At 38.4% G+C, this 14,252-nt stretch overlaps 1 protein-coding gene across 2 annotated transcripts in view; it reads left to right on the top strand.

Annotated features, from left to right (window-relative positions):
* The window catches only part of B3GALT1 (beta-1,3-galactosyltransferase 1), a 50,455-nt gene that overhangs the window by 15,791 nt on the left and 20,412 nt on the right, over window positions 1-14,252 (top strand). The gene's annotated exons all lie outside the window — the stretch shown is intronic.

Raw genomic sequence — 14,252 nt, 5'->3', positions numbered from 1 at the left:
ACAAACAACACAAATTTATCCAGTGATTAAAATAAAGAACTACTCTTTTGCTTATCCAAACAGGCAAAATTAATTAGCACTGCACATTTTTTTTAACTGCAGTTCTTCTTTGAGGTAAAAAACTCAAGATATTTTGGCAAATAAACATGAACACTTAAGAAATCATGACCTAAATATTGATATTGCACCAACAGAAAAAAAAGACTACATTAATCAGATGAATTATTCATTCCTCAAGTTATAGGAACTAGGATGATACATATCCAGGAATTTCACTTTAATAATTTTTAGGCAAACTAAAATGCCAGCTTTTAGCATTTATATGTAATTCCATGCTTTGCTATGACTAGCAAATCTTTATAACTTTAAAAGTAGTCACTACTCCTAAAAAGAGAATTTGCTAGCAGTTAGTGCCTCAAAATTAACAAGATAACAGAAGCAAACCCATTAATAACTTAGCAAATAATATATTGCTAAATATCAACTTTTACTTGGCACCCATCTCTCTTTAAAAAAACTGATATGGAAGCAAAAGTGCCTGTCCTTAGTTATGAAGTCCCTGCAGCAAGTCAGTGCCTAAACTGGTTTATTTTTGATCTTAGAAGTTCCAGCTTCATCTCATTCATTGAGTTGCTTCATCTCTACCAGTTATGAAGTTCACAAAACAAACAAAAAGCCACAGAGCTCCGTTTCCAAAATGCGGCCACAGCAACACTGCCTTTCCAACCAGCTGCCAGTGGTCACAGGCTCTTGAGGCACGAGGGCAGTGCCCAGCACACACCCCCCAGCCCAAGCCCAAGGTGGGATTGTTTGTTTGTCACACCGTGCCAAGCAGAGACCCTCGGGCCGGGGCACAGCCCAGGGCTCTCGCTCCATCCCATGTCCAGCCAGACTCCCTGTGCCAGGGCTGACAAGCTGAGAAGGTGGGGGGGAAAAAAGGGAAGGATGCTTTCCTGCAGGAAATGCATGGGCTGAGGATGGTGCATCATTACTTCAGATTAACCTGCATTTTCCCTGCCCTAAAATAGCACTGAGGTCTGTCTCCTCACCTGCTCTTCAGCACTGGCTCTGCCCAGCCCCTGTCCTCAGCCCTGGGCAGCTCTACAAGAAGACAGCAGTGCCATATAACCTGTATTTAGGAAAATCCCTGATCACAGACTTCCATTCAGAGATTTTTTTTTTATAGGAATACAGTTTGAAAATATAAACTTTCAGATATCCTCCATAAATACACAAGAATTACTTTAATGGGGCAACAAAAACTTTATCAGCTGAAGTCTGGCCTTGTAACTCCTACAAGGACTTATAGGATTAAATTTGGTGTCTTTTTAAAGTCTCACCACTGTATAATTCTTTACTTTTAAGCCTCTTTTTCACCTTCTTTCAGTCCCAGAAGTTCCCTCAAACCATGCAAATGCGTTTTTGAAGCATGGATTAGGTCTCTCATATTTCACAAAAAGTCTACTAAATTATTTTTTCAGCTTTGTTCTAAGCTAATATTGCAAAGTCTTTCAATGAACTGAACAGATCTCTATTCTGTTCAAACAAATCTACACCAATATTAACATTTTAAGGACTTAGGTAAAATATTACCAGTACACATATTGCACATCCAGTGTTCATCCCACAGCAGCAAAGCAAAACCATCTTTTGGATCCCCTGCTGTATTGCAGGTCAGAATCATACTTAAGTTCCTTCCTTCTGTTTTGTATAACATTATCCATAAATCTTTCACCCTTTTTTTTTTCCAGATTTACTACAGTCAGTAGTAATCACTTAAATCTACAATCAACCTGTCTCACACCACAGCTTCTCTCCCTACAGAAAGGGCTGAATAACACCAAGGACCCTGAACCTCATCTGCACTCCCAAACTTGCATCACAAAATTGGAAACCATTTCACAAAGTGACTTACTTTATAAACCTCTATAATTTGATTTAACCCTGTGAGATGAGGCTCTCGCTGTGCTGGTGACCAAGCAAGGCCACTTGTGCAGCAGCACTTGGCTGAGCCCCCAAGGGGCCAGCACCTTGCTTGTCCCTGGAGGAGCCTGGCAGAGCTGCAGAGGGCGGCAGGCCGGGCAGAGCCTCACCTGTCACACACCTGAGAGGCTGCAGAGGTTGCTCTGTCCCAGCCACCAGCTGAGCTTTTACTGCCAGCACCTCTGCACTGGGGACACACCTGAACTCAAGGCAACACCATCAAGACCAAAATATCTCTTTTCCCCCCATGTCAGCAGGTGTGGTGGGCCACCAGCCTTTCAAATTATCCCAGATTTTGCTTCTAAGTTAACTTTTTGACAGGCAGGCCACTCATATTTTGTATTTAGTCAGAATAGAACTACAGCATTAAATTATTTGCAATTAAAATCACACTCTAGTTCTGGTTTTACGTCCAGTTCTGTAGGAGAGGTCTTACACTCTAATCAATGTGCTTTAATAACATTTTATTTTGAACTCCTTAATAGATCTTATTTGCTTTTATAAATTATGTCCACTTTTTTTCTGCCTACAGGGTCTATATTCTGCAACTTAAATATTTGATTCTAATCCTATTAAAACAAACAAATCTATAAGCATTTAAAGACTGGTTAAAAAAAGAAAAACCCTCACATTTCTGGACTGCTAAAACCACTGCACAGCTATACGTTTTCTGTCTCTCAAAAAATTGATTTTTAGAGCTTTGCCAGGAGCCTTTGCAGTGCTTAAGACAAATAGATTGTATTACTGAATCCAGCCCTCAGGAATCTTACTTCAAAATAAATCAAAACCAGAACCATTCTTTCCTGCAGGCCCACTAAAAACTTGTGTAGAAAAAATAATTAACAGCTTCACAAAAACAAATAAGTTTCATGTGACTAGAGCAGTGTATAGAACACTAATAGCATGTTTATATTAGCTAAATGGAAAATGAAGATAACAAAAATACTAATAACCCTTGTGTACAAGGACAGTCATCTCCAAGTAGGAAAATTAATTAATGAGTTATTGTGCAAAACTGTCATTTTTATGTAGCTGTCAACTGCTTCAGATTCATTTTTTCCAAGGTCTGGAAAATGAGGTCAAGATCAGTTTCTGCCATTAATTCAGAGAAAACTGTTGTAAAAAAAAAATCACAGACTTTCTGAAAAGCAAGCATTTCCTGTAGGCTCATTAATATTCTAGTTAGGAAAAAAAAATCCATTTCAAAGTTCAAAATAAAGGGTCACATCATTCAGCCATAGGAAACCATCAGTATTTACATAGTTACAGAAAGCTCCCTCACTGCTACATAGACATACAAGTACATTATATAGGTCACTATATATGACTATATATAGTCACCAAACCCATGGGTTTAGTGACTTCTATTGTCCCACACCAACATGTATAGACAATTAATACAAATGAGCTAATCCTTTGCTCTTCTGTAGCTGTGCAGCCCCCAAGCTGGTGTCAGTGCAGCTGCTTGTTCCCTCCCGTGCACTGCTGCCCACAGCTGTGCACAGCACTCACCTCCCACACACAACTCGGGGCTGCCCTGCAGCCACAGCACCCCCCGCTGGGCCGGGCTCCCTGCCCCACCTCCTGAGCACATGAAAGCTCTTTGCACTCCTTTGCTCCAGCTGGCTGTGCTCCTCCCACCAAGCCATCATATAACTCATCATACAAAACCACCCTGTTCACCTGCCACAGCCCCATGACCAATACAAGATGTTTGTGAGCATCTGCAAGAAGCAGCTGCATCAATTTCTGCCTGCCAGGAGAATCCTGCTGGGGAGGCTTGAACCTGAACACTTGTGGAAAAAGATATAAACATTAGAATGGGAAGGAGAGACATAAAAGGCTTTAATACTTGGTATTATGGGCATAGTAGCTGATTTTAGATTTTTGCTTCTATTATCAACAGTACTCCAGATTGTTCTTACTGCATAAAGAATATATTGTTCAGTTTCCTATGCAAAATGCAGATGAAAGAATACAAGAGCATTCCTTGAAAACTGTAACTTTAAACCATTATTTCAATTTCCACTGTACAGGAAACTGTGGCTGGTTTTATTGTTGTTGCTTCACCTGTCCTCGCCCATTCAAATTGCCAACAAATCAATTCAGGACCCTGACTTTACCTATCTGCCTGCCAGATTTGTCATCTAGAGGGAGAGATCAGCTAAAAACCCAGTGAGAGACTCTGATGTTGTTGAGCACAGTTTCCTAAGAAAGTTGCTTTTCATGGAAAGTATAACAATAGTGGTTTGGCCTATCTATCAGCTTGGGAATTAATATGGCCTCAGAGCATACAAAGTTTGGCCCTCCACAGCTTCAGCTATTCATATTTACCTCTAACTTTAGTTTTAGCTTGAATCTCTGAGGCTCCTGATTTGTGTTAGCTGTGTTAGGTCAGATTTCCTGTCTCTGCTGTAAATGACAATCCATTTTCATCCAAGCAGGGGTTGCTGAGGTCCTCTTGACCCAATCAATTAGAGAACTTATTTTTCTTGTGGCCAAGCTACATTTTCCTTTCATCCATTTAACCAGCCTACATACAGCCTATATGAGGGGAACATGAGAGCCACAGCTTGGGGCTTTTATTTGCTCTATGACTTCTCAAAAGGAACTAAGTTGCATGTATAAAGCTATAGTTCCCTAGGATGCATCCAGAAAGCTCCACACAGCTTCTGAGAGTGCAGGAAAAGCAACTGGACCCAAAGGGTGTTATGTTCCACTTCTGCAAAACCAGGTCAGTGCTACACACCCATCCACCACTGACTGTGAGGTCGTGCACTGTGGTATTAATAGTAGTTACTTATGTAGAGGTGAGTCAGTGCAGTTTATCTGTCCAGTTTTTTCTATGTGCAATATTCACTACTGCAGAAATATTACACTGATATTTAGAAGTAGATTATTTTTTCTACATAAAGCTAAGCACATTTTTAAAAGGAGATAATCATGTCTTTCTATTGAGAATCAATATTCATCCCTGTAATTTTCACACATCACCAATTCATATCTCAGTTCCATTTGCCATAAGTTATACCTCAAACCAAACTCCCCAGACTTCTGAGATCTACACAAAATCCTTGCTGCACCACTTCCCTCACAGATGCCCCAGAGCATTACCTGTGCCATCATACCAAGCACTGCTTTCCAGAGGCCATCCAAGCCTTCCTCACTTCATCATCAGGACACTGACTTCACTGTCCCCACAGAGGATGCAGCATCTATCCCACTAACTGGAAAATTCAGCAGTGGACCAAGAACCAGCTCTGGCCTGGGCCAGACAAGTGCTGTAGTGTGTTTAAGAAACCAGCCTCTTCTTTGCAGTGCCTGATAAATCACAAATGCTGCTAGTGCTTTGTACTTCCAGATAAAAAAGCTAGTAGACATCCTACAATCTGGTCTTTAAAACTTACATGTAGGTGATTTTTCACACTTAGATTGGGTGTTAGAATCTGAAGTTTTAATCTTCCATTTTATTTAATGTGTCAAAGCAGAAAATACCATAGTATGAGCAGAAAAAGCTGAGATAGGAAAAAGCCAAGTCTTGGTTGCACATCTGATGCAGATGAGCATGTTTTGACTTGTGCAAATCACAGCCCCTCTTCATTCAGATTTAAAATAATGATGAAGATTAAGTAAGTCACTGTTTGATGTTTTATTATGGAATGGTATTAATTTCAGTCTGTATCTGCATTCAAAAAGAAAAAATCTTACAAAAATATTTTATCCCCTTCAATTATTTTTTTAAAAGATTATTTCTGGTAAAGAGTGAATCCAACACTTTTTTTGTCACTAGACAAAAACTGCTTTCTTCTTTTGTAAGAAGCAGTACCAGCTCTCAATTTCTGTAATGAGCTGTACAGAGGTGGTGAAAATGCAATGAAGCAACAGGACCAACATTCAACACTAGTCACTCCAATTTTCTGTAACATTCCTGAGCACTCAAAGTTTCCTATTTCAGATCAATGCATAAATTAGATTTAAATTTTATTGTGACTTTCACTATGTTCCCAGAAGCACTCACAGCTGTAATTTGCCATTTTAGCCTAAATGAAAGGAGGACATTTTGCTCTCATTGAACCACATAACCTCATTGACTTCAGTGAAACAAAGAGCACAAGAATGAGTCAAACCTAAGTGCAATTACAGGAGGTACACAGAACGCTGCATGTGCTATTTACAATGTGATCACATTTTGGAGTGAAAGGCAAAGCTAATCCTGCTGCATTAGAACAACAAGATAATTTCATCAAAGGAGCAGCAGTAACATGTGATGTGTTACTGAGTTCTGCTTTAGTGTTTTTCATTTGTTAGCATTTTAATTTGGTACTGTTTGTTAGCATTTTAATTTGCTCCTGAACAAAATGAACAAGTTCACAAAAAAATATTAACACTACCATAGCAGCGTGCTGCAAGGTAAAAAGATGGCTGCAGCACATGTCCTCCTCTTTAATTTAAATCGGGGAATGGAAAAGGAAATCTTATGACTTTTCTTGGAAATATTTTCTACATGGAGAGAACACATAAAGGCATGCTATGAAATTAACCAACAGTGTTTCAAGGCAAATATTAGAATATTAATTAATGAGTACAATTTAGGCTTGTTGCAACTCCAGTGACTAGATATAACTGCTCCAGTCTCTTCAGGCCACCTTTAAAGGCTGAATTTTCACATCCCCATACCCAAGTCCTGAAGAACACACGCAGCAGCCTCTTCACCTCCTCCTAACCCAGCCCTCAGTCCTGTTCTGCCTCTCCAGCTTATCATGGGTCACATGCACATCAAAGCAGTCATGATACAGTGGCTTCATAAAACCACCCAGAATTCACAAGTTGCATCTTTATAAAGTCCCCAACTGCCAGACAATAGTGTAAATGTATAAAAATATCCACACAGGCATTTTGCATTATAGCTCAGCAACAGAAAATTACAGTCATTATCAGTAATGAAGTCTCTGTCAGGCTTTAGTGATGGGAAAACTGAAAGACACTTAAAGAGAACATCCCTCTGCCTTCCCCACACACACATCCATTTACTGGTGCTTCCCAACACGGGCACAGCCTGACAGTGAGGAGAAGCAAGGAAGTAGCTGCTCCACCCACCACATCTCTCAGACACTGCAGGGTGAAGATCCCTTTGGGAATCAAACTTTAGGAGAGGCTCAAAGCAAACAATTCCTGCTCTGTGAGCCAACAGCAGTGGTGTAGAGAGCAGCTGCAGACTTGAAAGTTTCTGCTGCTCCAGCATGCACAAGGCAAGTCCTGTAACTGGGGATCTACAGCTCTGGGGGATGTGTCCTTTCCCTATCCTACATCACTGATGCAAATCCTCATGGAGATTGGATTACTTTGTTCCTCCTCTATGCTTTCTACTAAACCATGTTTGCAAAGGATTAGAAACAGCTCCAGTAAGGCTCCAATGATAACATGAAACAAACATTCAAAGTGCTTTAGAGAATATATGCAGAATTCAGACCCATTTTCCTTAGATAGAATTGAGAAGAATAAAGCAGGGCTCAGTAAGGACAAGTCAGCTTGCAGACACAACCTCAGCTGGCTAAAGCAAATCAGCTTTCCATGTCCATCATCCGTGCTGGAACCACATGGCTGTGGCTGGCCACAAAGTAGAAACAGAAGACCAGATCTGTCCGAGTAACACTAAACAGATGGCACAGTTTCCACAAGTCTCCAATTTTGCAGCACAATTTTATATCCTGAAAGCAATGACACTTTTTTTACTGGCAAGTTAGCCATATCCTCCTTTCATTCCATTCTGCAAAATTACCTGGCCATGAATAGGAAGATTTTTAAAATATGAAAACTTTAAAAACATGAGAAGTAACATCTCAAGCCTGGATTTTAATAATGTTTTGTGCTGAAATGTCATTTTTTTTTTATCAGAAGGTTTTAAAAGTACCCAGTGGCTTAAGTAGCCTGAGATATTTAGTGAGGACTGCTCACTGAATTTTGCTATAGATCTGATTGGTTTGAGGTGCAAAAACTGGTTGTAATTTAAGTGGGTCTCCAATTTTGGGAAGATAAATATTGTTCTATCCTCCTTTGACAAAGATAGCAAGCATCACCAGCACAATTTTGGTAAGAGCGTAGAATGGCTCAGCATTGCTCTTCCCAAGTTCATGACCAAATTTCAAAAGTGATCCAAAAAATTGTAGGAGGAGATGCATGTCAATTCAATCACTACAGCTGACTGAAAATGCGTGATAAATTACATTTTCTGATATTTTCCCAGAATAACTTTAAAATCCTAGAGTGATTGGATGTAATCTATGATTGGAATAACAACATGAGCATCATCAGAGAAGTGTATCTCACAAAACAAAGGTTTAAACAGCACGGCTACTCACAGAATTTGTACTACTTCATTTGGCAGTCTGTGTGCAGATTTGTCACTTGTTCAGCTGTTCCTAATAGGGTCATTTACGTAGCAGGCCTATGCTTCAGGAGGATATGAAGTTTGGAATAGCACTCTAAAAGCATTCCACATTATAAAAATCAGAGTGATTCACTTGCAATGTGAGATGATTGGATAGCCTGCTCTGAAAAACCTCAATTTCACTTCTGTTTATATGCCTTGGCTTTCAAAGTGCTTAACCTCATTTCTAGGATGGAAGATGTTATCTGGTCTGTCATTAATGGTCTGGAGATGATAGAACTTCTTTTCTCTTTAATCATCTTCATAAAGTTCACAAAATTATTTGCTTCAAAGTAGCTTAAGTTTGAGATTCTAACCCAAAACTTGATGACAAAAAATTCAGGGCTCTGTTTAGACCTGACAAGGATACCTGGAAGCTAGGGAACATTGAATAAATACCCTATTACACCTGTCCTATGTGGCAGGTCACCAAATTAGTAGCACAAAGCAATTAAAACCACTCAGATTTTTAGCTGGTGACATCTCCCCTTGACCCCCTGGCAGCAGCAGAACTTTCAGTGCCTAACTTCACAGGGCTGGATGAGCAAGAGTCTAATACAAAGGGAACCTTTAGATCAAAATAGAAAATTTGAAATAAAATGCTCTACAGCAAGTACTGGAGATATATTTGCATTAAAAGCATTTATGAACAATTATTTCAACTATTTATATCCTGTACTACCTGCTGGCATCTTATTAAATCAGATCCTATTAAGTTATATCCCCAAACTTAAAAGCTCACAGCATAATGAAAAAAACCAAAGCCCAGCAAAGCAAATTACATAAAACTATAAGTAGAGAGGAAAATATGCAAATTAGAAGGATAATGGAAACTAATTAGTGTATTTTCTAAGTACTCCTGAGTTTGCAGAGAGAGGTAGCACTGTTTGTGAGATGAGTTTATATAGCAGACAAAAGAACAGATGTGATTTTAGGTACACAGTACCAGCAAGGCCTGAAAAAGAAGCCACAGACTTCAGCCTAAGGGCAGCTTGCAAACAAATCTCCATGTTTAAATTAATTATGGTAATCATTTATTAAATTTGAAAGAAAAGGCACCTTTGGAGAAGAAAGTAGTATTACCAAAAATGGAGATGATTAGGTCCTGTGGGACAAGTTTGACAGACAACTAATTAATTATTATCCTTGAAACATTGAGGGTGTCCTACACAGAAAACTATAATGTATCATTAAAAAAGTATCTATTGAATACATTATTTGTATCCAAGAGTACTGAGGAATTTCTTTTCCATATTCTTCTTACATGAAATGATGATGCTAGATAAAACTGAATTCTCACACTTTCTCCTGTAAGAACTTTCTAATTGCAATAGTAGCCAGAACCAGAATGCTGTTAGAAGGCAGGAGGAGGGATCTCTGGAAAAATTACTTCACCTTATGACCTACTGGAAGAAAAAAATTACAGTTTAAATACACTCAGCACCTAGCTAATTTGATTGCTGTTTTATACCAACGTAAAAATCAAATACATTATGTTCTTGTTAATGGACTCACTTGAAACAGATTGGGTCAAAATACAGATATTTATACACAACAGTCTACCAAGACTCTATCTCAGGTTTTATATTACTGAAGTTTTTCAAGGAACTGTCAAAATGAAGTATTCCCTGAGACACAAATATTCATTTCCTTTGATACAGATTTTTTTTTTCCCCTATTTTTTTTCTCTAAAAAAAGTCAATAGATTTTTAGAAACTGGACAAGTGGTCTGCCACAAGAAAGAAGTGGCAGGGAAGATCTAGCAAAGCAGAAGTGATGTTAACAGTGAGCCTCCTGAAAATGTCAGCGGTCTCATTTGAACCCAGCAAAGTTCAGGATGATACCAATGAGAGTTGTGTCTAATAAGGATGAGACCATAACTGTTTTTCAATAAGAAATACTCCTACTTTTAAATAAGTGCCTGATATCAGAGCATTTAAAAGCTAAATGAGCTATTTTCTTTTGATGTTTTAAATAGAATTCTAAATCTAAAACTGTATCTATCAGCTTGAGCAATGTTCTATTCAATTTATCTCCAAGCTCCGTTATCAAGAAACCAAATAAAAGACAATTTTGGTCAGGATTGCTCAATTAACTTGATTTTAAATTTTTAAATATAAATCTTTGAAATACACATTCAAATCTCCAAGTTTTATTGATATTCCTTTTTGATAAGTGGAGGTACAATAATTCCCAGAAAGATAACTTTTCCAAGAGAAATGTAAAATAAGTGACAAGACCTTCATTCTCATTCCAGTGACTCTGATCCTCCTTGAATGCTTCCTGACCTTACCAGTGCCAAGGAGACCATATTAGGAGTCTTTCATTTTAAGTGTCTAGGTATAGCAATAAAGAATTCTGCATTCATAATTGCCCATAATGGACAGGCACTTCTGCTAGCATCAGAGGTGGAAGGACACAATGTTCCCTGGTGCTTTGGCTTTGGGGGAGCTGGAGAATGCTACAAAATTCATGCAAACACAATGACTAGTTCATAGCAGCTGTCAACTTCAGCACATACCATGCCTGTGGTTTTCCAAACTGTATGCTAAACCTCCGTGTGGGAAACATGTGCAGCTAAGTCCAAATAATTGCCTGGAATTTACTCTTATATTAGTCTTCAACATAGAAACGTAAGAGTTTTCTGGATTAGAAGACACCCTAAAGATCATCTAGGTGCAACCTAGTGTAGTTTGGATTCTGTCCAGGATTACATCTTCCAAAATCTGTATAGTATTTAGCACAGTATTATTGAAAGCAAGTAAGCAAAATAGAATAGCTTTTATAGGCTGTTTTTTCTTTTAATTACTTTTCAAGTAAATGGAAATAATTTGTTAATTTAGACAAACTTGTCCCTCCAACTACACTAGAGAAATCTGAAAGGGGAACTTTTGATAGAGAAGAGAAAGCCAAGAACCTTGGCTTCATGACTGACAAAATGATCAAGGCTTCTACTTCTCATAATGTAGAAATTGGCAGCATCATCAGTGTTAGATCACCACCGTGGATGATTTTCTGACACAACACAAACAGTATTGTCATGAGCAAGTGCACCAGGCAACTGCTGGGCACATTCCTTTTGATATCTTCAGCAGCATCTGTAATGCTCATGTTAAAATCTGGAACTGTCATTTATCAAGGGGTGTTTAGGCTTGCTTTAAAGCCATTACACTTCCAATGCTAACCTGATGGTGCCAAGAACCATTTCCACCAAATGTTTTATTCAACAAGACTTAAGAGAGTTTTGTCAGATGTGCTTCCTGTCATCCTCTATTATGCCAGATCTTTTGATATTTAGCAGAAAACTACAAGTAAGGATAAGGATCAGCAAAATGTAAGGAACAGAAAACTTTTCTTTCACTTTTCCTGTTTTCATGTTGTTCATCAAAACCACAATTGAAAAAGCTCATATAACACAAGTTTCATTTTCATTTTAATTCTTATCTGTATAATGCTATAATAACTTAATGGCTGTGCAGCAGATCCACCATGAGGAACAGGCATTATAGTGTGAAAATTCTAGAGTACTGTTCTTTATGCAGAGCATTCAGTGCTAATTATGCACTTTTTGTGATCTCATATTTTTGAAGGAATTCCTGTACATCAGAAGACAAAATCAAATATTTAGAAGTTTGAAGGTCAGATGAGAGTCTTATTTCTGAGCATGCAGTAGAGAGCTGTAAATCTTAAGCAAACAGGCCCTTCTGCTTGAGTTTTGTGGTGCTTACATTTTTAATTACAATAAGAAAAAAACCCCATTTATTTCAAAGCCTTTAAAATTATTATATTTAAAAATGAAACCAAAATTCTCTGCATCTATACACTTAAATCTAAATTAATATAATATTGAGGGATCCATTTATATCAAAATTCTGAATAATTAATTTTCTGTCTAAGCAACATCCTCATTAAGGAAGATGTAGGTCTTTAGCTAGAAAATCAAAGAAAATATTACAGTTGCACTGATCAACAACTATTGCAACTATCTAATGAGCTCACATATTGGAGCGTACATGTTTATTTTTGCAAATATCTTAGCATCTCCACTACTGACACCACCCATCATAAAGAGTCATTTCATCAGAAACAATTAATTTTTCTTTCCACTGGGGACTAGATCCAGCAGCTGACACACAGGAGCTGCAGATGCAATGCCTGTTGCAGCTTAGATTCTCTCAGGAGAATCTGAGACTCACTTTACCCTGACTACATAAAGTTTATTTCTCTGCTGCTTGTAAAGCATAACAAAGAACACAAAACAGTTGACTTGTATGTGAGAACATCAGAAATCCACTGGCATTTAAGAATTTTTGTTGTCTTGCAGTCTTCTTGGTTTTTATCTTATTTTTCTAATGCAAAGTAAAGGCTCTAAAAGCATTATTTAATGTGAAAATAATTATGTTTATATTAAAATGCTTGAGAGCATTAGAAACTTGATCTGGGCATAGCCCAACTCCTATCTGCCATTTTCTCTTAAGTTTAGCTCCTGTGACAACAAAAGAAGGGAGCATCCTGCCCCTAAAAAAGGTGTTAGAAACAACAAGCAGATGTGCTGGACATGGACAAGGCTTAGAGTGGCAAAGGGACAGAGGTGATAATGAGAATTCTAAAAGTAGCAACAGAAATAATCACCCAGTCATTTGGGAGTTGAAAAGCACAGGTCCACTTTTTGGGACAGACACTATTTCTTTCAGTATTTACTAGACATAATAAAGAAAAGAGGGAATATAAAATTCCCATCTGGTATTTAAAATTCCAGAAGCCTGACCAGCTCTTTAAATGTTATCACATGCTAAAATAGGAAAAGCCAGATGCTACATTTATAAAGTCAATGTGCTGCATCCTCTCAAAATCCAAGAGCTGCCACTGCTAAATCTAGTCTGTTTGGATAATTAATCAGTTAAACAATTAACCTTTACCAGAGAAATAAAGCAGTGCATGGTGTGAGATACCAACAGCCGTGCATTGCCCAGGCCAATTACAGACACCAGAGACAGAAAACCAGGCATCAGCAGGACTTGGAAATGATCCTTGGTAAATCACAGCCTTTCTCAGAACACATCCTGGATTTCTCATATTTGGAGTCTACAACTGTAGCTGCTGTCTGTAGTTAACTATGCTGCCATGGGGCAAGACAGGGTTCTCAGTAAACGACTCAATTTCTTCCCACTACATCTATCAATCAAATCTAGGCTCTATTCAAAATACTTTAAAAAAAAAAAAAAAAAAGCCAGCTGAACCAGAGGCCAAAACACATACAAGAAACACATTGTGGAGCCATTTCAGAAGTATTTGTTGCTATCTTGGGTGTCCTTCAAGAAGACTAAGCAACAAAAACCCTGCAAATGTAACAAGACCCATCCCACTAGAGATGAAAGATGAGAGCAACAGCAGTAGCACAAGAAGCTTGACACTCATTTATAAATTTAGAAGTCAAAACTGTAACTGGAAGCTGTATCTGTATGTGCACATGATCTTGGAGCAGAGAGAATGAATGAGCAGCAAAAAGGAAGAATCTCTCCTCAAGCAACAGCTGACAACAGGGTTTGTGTAAATGCTATTAACACAGAGGCCCAGGCAGACCACAATAACCTCACAAAAGTAAGAGCAAAGACTTGACCACACTTGGCCAAAACCCCTCTCTTAAGTCACCCAGAAGCACTGCATTCCAAGCTGCATGCAAGCTCTTAGTCCTGGGTGACTTCAGCATTAGATGTGAGCCTCGGCTGGTTTGCTCCCCAAAGCTTCTTTCTTATGCATTGGGTGGGATACAAAATATAACACCATTCAGGGCAAACCCTCAGGCAAAGTCTTTGCTGTAACAGAAAACTCCCAATGACAT

Source organism: Melospiza georgiana, chromosome 7, assembly GCF_028018845.1.
Source record: "Melospiza georgiana isolate bMelGeo1 chromosome 7, bMelGeo1.pri, whole genome shotgun sequence".
Taxonomy (NCBI): domain Eukaryota; kingdom Metazoa; phylum Chordata; class Aves; order Passeriformes; family Passerellidae; genus Melospiza; species Melospiza georgiana.
The sequence above is the reverse complement of the archived record's forward strand: the minus strand, read 5'-3'. Positions and strand labels throughout refer to the sequence as shown.